This window comes from Mus caroli, chromosome 13, assembly GCF_900094665.2.
Source record: "Mus caroli chromosome 13, CAROLI_EIJ_v1.1, whole genome shotgun sequence".
NCBI lineage: Eukaryota > Metazoa > Chordata > Mammalia > Rodentia > Muridae > Mus > Mus caroli.
This window is the reverse complement of record NC_034582.1, coordinates 37,762,533-37,772,801: the sequence shown is the minus strand read 5'-3', so window position 1 is coordinate 37,772,801 and position 10,269 is coordinate 37,762,533.

Genomic DNA, 10,269 nt, shown 5'->3' with positions numbered 1-10,269 from the left:
CGGATGTCTGCGGCCCCAAAAGGGTGCTGCCTCAGCAGCTCTGTGGCTCCCGCCTGTCCCAGAAGCCGTCTGCCCCCGTGGTCCCCACTCTGACCTGTACAGACTAAGCTCGGCGGAGTCCCGGAGCCAAGATGGCGCTCCCTGCAGGGCAGGTCACTGTCCTCCGACTGGGAGGGTGCCGGATCGGGATTATTTTTATTATTAAAGAAATGGAGGTTATAAAACTGGCTGCAATGTTTTTCGTGCCACCAATTTTGCAGGTACTTTTAAAATTCACATTATTTATTTGTAATTTAAAGGTGCTTTCCCCTTCATTGTATCCTAAATGGACATATTTTAATTTTTTTCTTTAATACATTATGTTTGCCATAAGGATCAACTCTTCTGGCACCACAACCTAAAAAAACATAAGTACACATCTCATGTGTTCATAAATTTTTATTGGGGATAGACTAGGATAATCTTTCTTGCTAGCAGTGTGACAATAAATGTCATAAATGCCAGATAAATTATATATACTTCTGACCATGCCATTTTACTCCAGTCTGTTGAAAAAAAATAATAATAAAAAGAAAAGAGAATTGCTGGGCATGAATTTTGTGCAAAATTATTTATAATAAAACCACTACAATATTAGTTACTTTTGTGGCAAAGATATCTGGTGTAAACCATGTAAGAAAGGAAGGGCTTATTTTGCCTCGTGGTTCTTTTGGCTCTTTTGGCTCAGAGCTGGTTGGCTCCATGTGTTTGGGGACATCATGGCAGTAAGAGCATTTCATAGACAGGTGTTCATATTTCAGTGGATGAGAAGGGAGAGGGGGAGGGGACGTAAGGCCAAGAAGATGATAGTCCTTAAATGTGGAACCCTAGTGATTATTTTTTGCAGTGTAGCTTCACCTCCTAAAAGTCCATCAGCCTCACCTGTCCACCCCCCTACACACAAATAGCAATGAGTGACAACATTCAAAACATGAACCTTATGGGGGATGTTTCTGATACAAATTATAACAATACCAAACAAACTTACTGTGTTACAGTTTACCTACACACTGGGAAGGAGGGCTCTTTGGGGAAAATGACCTTCAAATAGAATTTTAATAACATAAGGCATATTTATGTTTCTAATTATTAATTATTTTATTTACCTAACATCCCTAATGTTGCACCCCTCTCAGTTCCCTGTCACAAAATTATTCCCCCTTTTCCCCTTCCCCTTCCCCTTTGCCTCTGAGGGTGGCCCTCCCTGGAGCATCAAGTCTATGTAGGATTAGGCCCATCTTCTCTCACTAAGGCCAGACAAGGCAGTCCTCTGCTACATATGTGGCCTCAGACCAGCTCTTTGATTGGTGTCTTAGTCTCTGGGAGCTCTGAGAGGTCCAGGTTAGTTGACACTCTTGTTCTTCCTATGGGGTCACCGTCCCCTTCAGCTCCTTCAATCCTTCCCCTAACTCTTCCATAGGGGATCCTCAAACTCAGTCCAATGCTTGGCTATGAGTATCTGCATCTGTCTCAGTCAGTTGCTGGCAGAGCCTCTCAAAGGACATCCATGCTAGGCTCCTGTCTTCAAGCACAACCTAGCATTAGAGACATGCTTGTGTTTTAAAATGAGATAAAACCTGGATGTAAATTTACAGATAAATGTGGGCTTCAGCTGTGAAAAAGGCAAAGGACTAGAGAAAAGTCAGCACTTGACTGCTTTGTGGGTGGAGCCTAGACTATGGCATCATATTTCACACCCTGTCAGTTTGTTGATAGTTGTATCTATGATATTAGACAAAGGCACATAACCCACTCTCTCTGCTACTTCAATGGTCTTAGCAACATTTCATAACTGTTGACTTAACTACGTACAACAATTCTTTTCTCTGAGCCTGGTCAACAAGGGATGACATCATGATGTCCCAGCAAACAAGGAAGCTGGCATGATTAAGGAGCTGAAGATCATGACCTTGAAGCAACCCTCATACTACAACCTACAGAAGCCCCCAGGTCTGTATCTCCATTCCACTTGGACGATACCTGTGCGTTTTCAGATACCTGTGACTTCATTGACCTCCTGGCTTTCTCACTTGACTTTCCTGACTACTTCGAAGGCACCAAAGAGGATCTACACTTCAAAAAGAAGCAGGCACATCTCTCTGATCAGGCTTGCCATTTCAATGTAACTGGTTCAAAGCTGAGGGGATGTGTTCTAATACAATTGGCTATATGCTTCAATTCGAAGATTTATAATGAGCAAGTGGGCCATGTTAGGCCATCCACTTCCTTGACTATTCAAAGGAAACCTTCATCAAAGACTTCCGGGGTACAGTTTCTGTAAAAGGTTTGGTTGGGAAAGGGCTGGAGATGACACCAGAGTCTCAACAAACACCAGCAACCCTTGCAGTGACTTTGCTTCCACTACAAACACATGACATCATCACGAGCATTCCATGGAAGCATCACTTTAAGATCTGGGTGCCCCAGCACCATTTATCAGCCCTCTGCTCCCACCATGTGCTTCCAGAGAACACACTGGTCAGTTCGGGAAGCAGACAGGACATGCTTTTCTCATTCCCAGAATGCTCTAGCATCTTTGCCCCTTATTTCTTGTCCTCATGGGAGTACCGCAGCTACAGTCTTCAGTTTCAGCTGCTTTTCTTGAGTAAGCTTCTCTCTGCTCTCTCACTCAAGTTCTGTGTCTGGAGCAGCTCCACAGCCACATTATTAACAAGAACTTCATCGCTGCCAATTTGTCCAATTTTGCCATTTTCTGGAGTAGGTGACAGATATATGAGAGTCTCTGCCACCAAAAATAGAAGCCGTGATCTAAGTGGCCTAGCCAAGACCGTGCACTAGATAGTAATTTATGTCTTTAAGAGTAGTCAGCACGGGCCTTCAGAAGGTCTACTATTGAGTTCTTATCAGACCAACTACAGAAATAGGAGTTTTGTTTCCTGTTATTGCAGCCCTCGTGGAGTTGGAGAAATGCTCCTGGTTTCCTTTAATAAAGTTTTCTTTCTAAAACAATCAAGACTGTAGTAAACACTGACTCCAGGGGGGGAAAAGGTTCATTTAATGAATTTCCAGTAATGCTTGTACTCTGAGCATTGTTTTCAGCCCTAAAAGATATGAAAGTTTAATTATGAATGTCACAGAGGCATTCCATTTTTGCTTCAGTTCCTCATATTTTCACCAGAGATTTCCCATACCAAGGGGCTGTTATGCCCAGAAGAAATGGCTGGGCAGACCCTGGGTGGGTGTCTGAGCTGTTTGCCCCAACGTTTCAATTTAGAAACAAGATAACCAAAGCCTATTGCACTGTCCAACTCTCGGAAAGTGTTGGAGAACTGTAGATTTTCCACTATTGTTTTTATCTTTGTTTTTCCCAGAACTCAGTCTGAGGTTCCACTTTTAAGCTCTTAGAGCCCTTCGAGTGCTATGTTGCCTTGCTCTGTCACCCTAGCTTCTCCTTTGATTTCAGGCTTTTTTCTTCCTTGGTCTTTCAGTAGAACTGGAAGGATGCTATGAACCTGCTTCATTTAGTTCTCTTAGATGGCTACAAAGTCGACTCGAGAGCCTATATTTGGAGATTTAGCCATCCATGTGGTCTTTCCCTCCTCTGCCTACAGTTCACGGCTAGATTTTTATTTACCTTCTTCTTCCTCTTCCTTTCCTCTCCACCTAACCTTTAATTCTTTCTGTGCTGGGGATTGTTACCACTGTACTACCTTCTGTGCTTAGAGTTTTGAGACAGGGGCTGCATCTCTCTTTCCTCCGCCTCCCAGATGTGGGGATTATAGTCATGAATCATTGTGACTGGGTACACTGGGGTTTTTCTTGATTCCTGTGGTAAAGTCCTGCCACTTGGTAGTTATATAATTCCTACTTTCCCTTAGAGGCATTCTTTGTCCTTATTCATGTTTTCTTCATTTTTTCTCCCCTCTTTCCTTATTAAATCCATTACATTCTCATTCAGTGTGCCTTTACCTAGTATAGCTGTATGTCTTAATATAGAACACCGACTAATGTGTATAATCAATATACCCAAAGTCACAAGAAAGTAGTGAGGCAGCAGCCACCCTATTGGGAGGAAGCTCTCACCCATTCCTTCCCTTCAATTCCTGTATTACAATGTAAAACTGAACTGCCATCGTAAACATTCTGATTCTCACACTGGACTTAGCTGCTTCTCTCCATGGTCTGACATTCTGTAGACAATCAAGTCTATCCTGCTCTTAAAAATATGACCCCCTCATCTCCAGGAACTCAGGTCTGGAACTTCCCATGTTTGATAATTAGCTTGATAGTTCAATGTGTCTTGAGTGGAGTTTTAAAACGTAACATGAGCAGACTGGGAGCCATCATGAGCTTTGACACCATTAACCTTGGTTACTACGTTAAATGTTTTTGTTAATAGAAGTGCAGTGGGTCTCCTTAGAGGCCCATGCTGGCCTTAAACTTACCATACTTCTGCCTCTGTCTTGTGCATTTTAGGATGACTTGCACAGGGTCCAACTTTTTTGGCATTATGATATGAGGTCTGCACATGTATGAGGATACATGCATAGTGATTTGGGATGCAGGCAGTCCAAGGAGCACAAGTTAGACATGTCTGGTACAGGACTGCACTGCCACATTCTGGTCCAGACTTCCTCCTATGGCATCTCATCTTCTAGGTCACTGGTTATAAGAATGGCATAGGCTCAGAGTTGCTGCAGCCTGTCTGTGAACATGTACTACTGAGGAAAATGCCCAATACACATACTCCAATCATGTTATTTGGATTTAAGCTTGACCGAGTTAAGTTTGAATCATTTCTGACCAAATCTTGAGTAACAATGAGTATTTGTCAGTTTAGGGATGTCTATCTAAGAACATTCTAGATCAGCCTGCTTCTAACCTGCCACTTAGAACTTTATCAGGAGAGAGGGAGGCCAGTTTCTTTCCGGGATGTATTCTGCATATTGTCTTTGGGAATCCAGAAGAAAGGCTGGGATAGACCAGTGAGTGATCTGAGACATGTTGGGATGTGGCTGTGGGTAAGGCTCATGATGAAGACAAAGTATAGTTTATTATCTCTTTTCTTCAGCTCCTCCATGACAATAAGGATCTCATTGAGTTCCCCAGTGCTCACAAAGCACCAAATAAACCCTGGGAAGTTCCAGGTTGACTCATTGGAAACTTTCTCAGAAGGCCAGGGAGACATCTTGTGAGAAATGCTCACACTCACAGAATCAACTCAAGACTTCTTTCCCTCCCAACAGCACTCTTTTATTTTAAACTTTTCAAAAAAAAATTAATTGTATGTATGCTCATGCACACCTGCAGGCAAGCATGTCTGTATATGTATATGATATATATATATACATATATATATACATACATATATATATGTGTGTATGTGTACATGTATGTAAAAGTATATGTATGTATATGTGTGTATGTATGTGTACATCCACCTGCACCTTCATATGTATATGTGTATGTGCTCTACCGTGGAACTGGAGTTGTGGATAGACCATTGTGAGCCACCTAATGTACATGCTGGAAAGCAAACTCAGATCCTCTGCAAGAACAGTGTGTGCTCTTAACTGCTGAGCCATCTCTCCAGCCCCCAATAGCTGCCTTTGGATAAGCAGAGGGGAGGGCACTGGAGCACAGAACATCTGTTTGCAGGGCAGCTGGGAAACATGGTTGTTGCCCAGTTAAAAGCATCTCAAAAAATCTGCATTGGCTACTTCATCCCTGGAGAGGGAAAAAAACTGTCTTAACAACAGTAAAATTTACTCCTACATGAAGGGTATTTGGAGTACTTCATTGAACATCGGAAATAAAAATAAGCAAAACAAACCTTGCCAGGGAAAAGATGAATCATGTGGCCTGACAATTAGGATTTTTTTTTCTTCCTGGGTGCCAACTGACAACACGTGGGAATTTTCAGTGATTGACAGATGAAATGACTAACAAGGGATAGAAGTGAAATTGTTTGCTTATGGTTGTAATGGGTACGTTTCTGTTTGCTGATGTTTTTGAAAGCTGGTGGCTATTTTGGCAATGAGATCTCCCTCACTAGGGTTGGGAGAGTCAGTCTTGAAGCTAAAAGTGGCAACACAAGCATGAACATGAAACTTCCAAACCAAAATCTGCAAATCTCTCTCCAGAGAGAACCAACATTCCGCTCGCTCCTGCAAGAGAATTTGGCCTTGTTTCTAAAGTGATTTAGGATGGAGCCGGCAGCAAGATGGTGAGGAGAAAGGAAAAAGGAACCTACAGAACCCTTAATGGCTCTGGAAAGGAATGAGTCTTAAATACTAGTTGGAGATCTGTTGGTTGAGGATCTGAAATAAAAGCACAGTCCCCAGCATACAACTTCTTCACCACACTGTGAACAGTGTCCAACAGACCAGCCCATCTGCAGTTGTCATAAGCTGGATATGATGTCACTGATCATATTTGGCACAAGTGCCCGTTTCTTTTCCTTTCCTAAGGCAAACTTCAGTCTCAGTCACATCCTTAGTAAATGGTACCCAGATTGCACAACCTTGGAAATCCAAATGTCAAGAGTGAAAGCCCAATTCCAGTATGGCCTTACTTCTGTTCCACAGGGTTTTCACACCGCAGATAATATCTTAGAGTTACTTACTTTACCGCCCTTCTAGGCCACTTTTACCATGCTAGAATACAGCTAGCAGATCTTCTGCTGTACCTCTGGGAAGAGAGTGATCCACTCCATGAGTGAAGCCACACCCTGTAATGCCTTCTTTAAAATTGGCCTTTCATTGCACTTAGTAAAACTCTAAGAATCTGACCAATACCCATCCCCTATAGCAAGACAAAATTGTCATTCAAACCAAGACTCAATAGACATGAGCACGAGAGAATATTATTGATATGAAAGAGGGACTCTCTTTAAATATTCCAAGAAGGAGTACCTAAGGTGTAGGAATCCGGTGTCTATACAAGGTTGAAAAATACTTTTCTTTAACCTTAGATAGTGTTTCTGAGTCTTCACAAGTTAACATTAAGGTTCTGGCTGTAAGAACATGTCCAGGCAAACTAAACCTAGCACAGTTGCTAGAAATCAGCAAAGGGAGACCCTGGACATTTTAAGTTTCTCTGAAGATGATGGACAGATATGAGGGTAGTTGCTGTATGTATGCAGATATCCTTGCTGTTCTTATCTTTATCATACACCTTTCTGGCAATACAGTGCTGTGGGTGAGAGCCTGTTTCTGTTACCTGTGGCTGAATAAGAAATAGCAATAGAGGAAAGAATCAGCTTACTTAGCTAGGTCTCACAAGGAAGATTTTTGACACCATTCCCCATGGTGGAGCCTGTTTTCAGATTTTCCATCTTCTTCTTGCCTGTTTTAAGAAGATTATAGAGCCCTTTAGGCTGGAAATGGGGAATGGAACTTGATGTTTATATAATTAGGTATGGTTATCAAGCTTGGAATAGATGAAACTTTGCAAATAAATGGACGATTCATTCAAGTCTCTGAAGGACTGAGCTGAGCTTTCTAACATCACCAGCAGCCTCCACGGCCCAGGGTGCACAGAGAACCAATTGGCTGCTCTGTGGAATATTTTCACAGTTATAAAAGTTTATAATGTATCACTCTCAGGTCTAATTTTGTTTCCTAGCCTAGGAGGAAAGGTCTTCCCCTTGTTCTTATTAAATCTGAAAAATAAGCAAGCCCAGCAGTATCTCAATGGGCCTCAAAGCTTATTTTATGCTACACGAACATGAAATAATTGGGCAATAAGTCACAGAGGCAGTAAAGGGGAGAGTGGCTTGTTTCGTTGAATAAATTAACTTTGGCTAGGCTTGCTGAAGAGATGGGTATTGACAGGCAGTTATCTTGTCCATGACCTTAAACTTGACGAGAAACACAAATTATTCCCAAGTTGTAGCAATGAAATGGCTGTGAATGACGTAGAGTAACCGCCTCAAAGGAAAAGTACAAAGGTTTCAATCCCCATCATTTGTTCTGAGTGAGGGAAGAGGAAGCTTATTTGAGAGATAAGCTCTTATTGTAAGAATACCGAAGGATTTAAAGGCAAGCTTGTTGGTATGCGTAGGCATAATGTTTCTGTGCACTGAATAAAGCTTATCCTTGTGTTGTCCAAATACTGATTTCTCTGCTCTCATATCTTGTTTCATTCCCGACACGGCACTGTAATCCTTAAGTCAAGAATCTCCGTCTCAAGTTTGTGTAAACAGTTCTCACCATTTATTCTCTGCCTTGTCAATAAATCCGGATCACGCAATGGGTGGACAGAAGAGAGAATAGGGTGGACGCTCCAACCAGCTAAGGGAAGAAGTGGAGTTCATTTCAGACTAGCCATGAGGAGGAGAGGCTCTGTAAAGACATCATGGAAAGAGACATCTGACGCGGAAAGAGCTAGAACAATATTAAACTGCAAGTATCATCAGGATGGGGCCGGGAGGTAACCAGATTAGCACAGGGGTTATACTATAGATCATTTAACTGCCCAGGACTGAGGGGCAACTTGATATAAATCTTGCTTTCTCTGTATAGTTATTGGGGACTAGGAAAGGTAAAGAAATACATATGCCAGATTAATTTACCACTCACATCTATATTAAAATAATTCATTTTACAGGTGTGGGCATGGATATCAATGTCCTTGAAGCACATGCATTTTTTTCTTGGTGGCTTAAGGAAATGTTTTCCTATACTAAAGCTGACGACCCAGAGGCTCCAAAAATATGAATTAGGAAGACTTCTCAGTCATCTCTGCAATGGGTAAAAATGTTTCCTCTTTAAGAAATACAAGAGTTAGTCACGAAGGTACCAGCAAGGGGCAACCTTGAAAAAAATTTTCATTGAATCTTTAAAGGTGACTCACCATGATGGGAGTTAATTACTGTTATTACTTATAATTATTATTTTTAAGTCTATGGTTTAAGGGGCTCCCAGAACTTTCTCCTGCTGACAGCACCTGTCAGAGAGACATAAAGGGGAAGATGTTTTCAAGGCACCCAGGGCTTCTGCAGCTTGCCTGAGGTCAAAAGTCACTGAGGGAACAGAATCGCTCCAAGATGTGAGCATTTCTTCTAAAAAAAGTATGTAGATTTATCCATAGCAGGCTAAGGACTACAAATACAAGCAAAGACAGGGGTCCTACAGGTGCCAGGCCTATTACCCAGAATACAGTTTTCTGCCAAAGATACCAACTTGAGAACTATTGGCCTGCAATATCCAGTAGCTAGTATCCACAGATGACCTTTGACTTAGTGACCAAACTGAGCAAACCAACCCAGGCATAGCAGAGCATACCTGGTATCCCAGAACTCAGGAGATCTATCCGAGTTCACCTTTCTCAGCTATATAGCAAGTCTGAGGGTGGCCTGGCCTGTACGAGTCCCTGTAAACAAACAAACAAACAAACAAACAAACAAACAAACAAACAAGAAAACTAATGATACAACCTCAAAATGACGAAGAAGATCACAAGGCATCACATGAAATGCCGTGGGTTGGAGCTCCAGGGGTAATTGGGTCCTCTTTCTCCTACAGAGATTATCTGCTAGCAGAAGAACCAAATTCTGATTAGGAGAATTATCATAATTCTCACCTAGCTTGGAAACTTTGGGCAAAACAGTGCCCAAAGGATATAGTCCTCTTTGTGCATTTCATTTTCTCTTAATTAGATATTTTCTTTATTTACATTTCAAATTCTATCCCCTTTCCCAGTTTCCTCTCCAAAAATTCCCTATCCTCTTTTCCGTCTCCCTGCCCCCCAACCCATCCACTCCTGCCTCCTGGTCATGACATTCCCCTATACTGGGGTCTAGAATCTTTGAATGACCAAGGGCCTCTCCTCCCATTGATGACCGACTAGTCCATCCTCTACTACTTATGCAGCTAGAGACACGAGTCCCACCATGTGCTTTCTTTGATTGTTGGTTTAGTCCCAGGCAACTCTGGGGGTACTGGTTAGTTCATATTGTGGTTCCTCCTATGGGGCTGCAAACTCCTTCAGCTCCTTGGGTGCTTTCTCTAGCTTCTTCATTGGGGACCTTGTGCTCCATCTAATGGATGGCTGTGAGCATCCACTTCTGTATTTTCCAGGCACTGGCAGAGCCTCACAGGAGACAGCTATATCAGGCTCCTGTCAGCAAAATCTTTTTGGCATCTGCAATAGTGTCTGGGTTTGGTGGTTGTTTATGGGATGGATCCCCAGGTAGGGCAGTCTCTGTATGGTCCTTTCTTCCATCTCATCTCTGAACTTTGTCTCTGTAACTCCTTCCATGGGTAT